Here is a 1,568-nt window from a genome sequence, read left to right as displayed (position 1 = left end):
GTAATGATACTGCCTCGGCAACCCAAGGAGGGGTTGCTATGAGTCGGGTCCGACTCGATGGCACATAACAACACCTACAACAACAGAGACATTTTTGATTGTTTTGACTGGAAAGAACAGTGCTACTGGCAGCTGTTGGATAGAGGCCAGGGATGCTGCTAAACAATGCATGGGCCAGCACCCATAACAAGGGATCCATCTGACCTAAAATGTCAATGTTGAAGTTGAAAAACTCTGATTTAAAATGATATTTTAAGATAATTTCTTGAGCAGGATCTCTGTCAGGTCTGCTACTAAAGCAGAGGTCAGCAAAATACATCTATGCGCTAAATCCTGCCAACTGCCTATTTTTTGTAAATAAAGTTTTATTGGAACACAGCCATACCTACTATTTGCCTATGTCTGCTTTTGCAGCGTGGTGGTAAAATTAAGTAATAGAAGTTTGCAGAGCTCTTGAACATCATGCTGTCCTCCTGCCCAAGAAGAAGAGCTGGGCTGCTGAGGGTTTGCCTGGAGCCAAGGAGGGGTGGGTGTCAGCATCCTCCTGGTACTGCAAGCCTCTGAGAGAAGCACCTCACCTCAGGCTGAAGTTCCTTCAGCAGCAAAACCAAGATAACACTCTTTGCCCCCATCTTGCTCCTGAGGGTGGGGGTGGATGAGATAATGTCTGAGAAGCCCCTGTGGGCTCCCGAGCAATAGGAAAGGGCACAGTTCTCCTAGAAACTGATGATTCCCATTAAATATGGCTATGCTTGGGGAGAAGCTGAAACAGGCTAAAGCCCGAGGTCAGGCCCTTGCTTATAAGGATGGATTAAAAAGAAATTCATCTCTCTTGTCCTCTCTTTGTCTGCCATCTCCAATGGAGAGAGGCAAGGAGGATTTTGATGGATGGACTAAAGGCACATCCTCTGAGGCCTGTCTACATGGAGTTTTGCAGTGGTTTATGTTCACCCCTGAAAACCCAGCACCCCACAGTGCTCTGGCCCTATCCACCAGGTATTCCCTCCATACATATTCCACAAGCCACATCTCTCATGACACATGAATGCGTATGATGTCACTTATTTGATTTCTAGAATTGATCTCTAACCACTTGGCTAGTATAAAGATAGATGTTGAGACCTATCTTAGGCTGAGTTCTCTAGAGAAGCAAAACCAGTGAAAAATATATACATATGTATGGAGAGAGAGAATGATTGATTGATCAGTCGATCTCAAGGAAATAGTTCACAAAGTTGTGGAGCCTGGCAAGTCCCAAATCCATGGGTTAGGCATCAGGCTGGAGGCTTCATCTGTCTCATGTGGTCACAGGGGCTGAGAAACCCACAATTGGCATGTGAGACAAAAGGCTGTTGGGTTACAGGGCTGGACAAACCAAAAATCCACTGCCATCCAGTCAGTTCTGACTCATAGTGACCTTATAGGACAGAGTAGAACTGCCTCATAGGGTTTCCAAGGCTGTAAATCTTTACAAAAGCATCTTTCGCCTATAGAGCAGCTGGTGGATTTGAATCATTGGCCTTTTGGTTAGTAGCTGAATGCTTTAACCACTGTGCTACCAGAGCTCC

Source organism: Orycteropus afer, unplaced genomic scaffold (assembly GCF_000298275.1).
Source record: "Orycteropus afer afer isolate SDZICR_OR568_19922 unplaced genomic scaffold, OryAfe1.0 scaffold00041, whole genome shotgun sequence".
NCBI lineage: Eukaryota > Metazoa > Chordata > Mammalia > Tubulidentata > Orycteropodidae > Orycteropus > Orycteropus afer.
The sequence above is the reverse complement of the archived record's forward strand: the minus strand, read 5'-3'. Positions refer to the sequence as shown.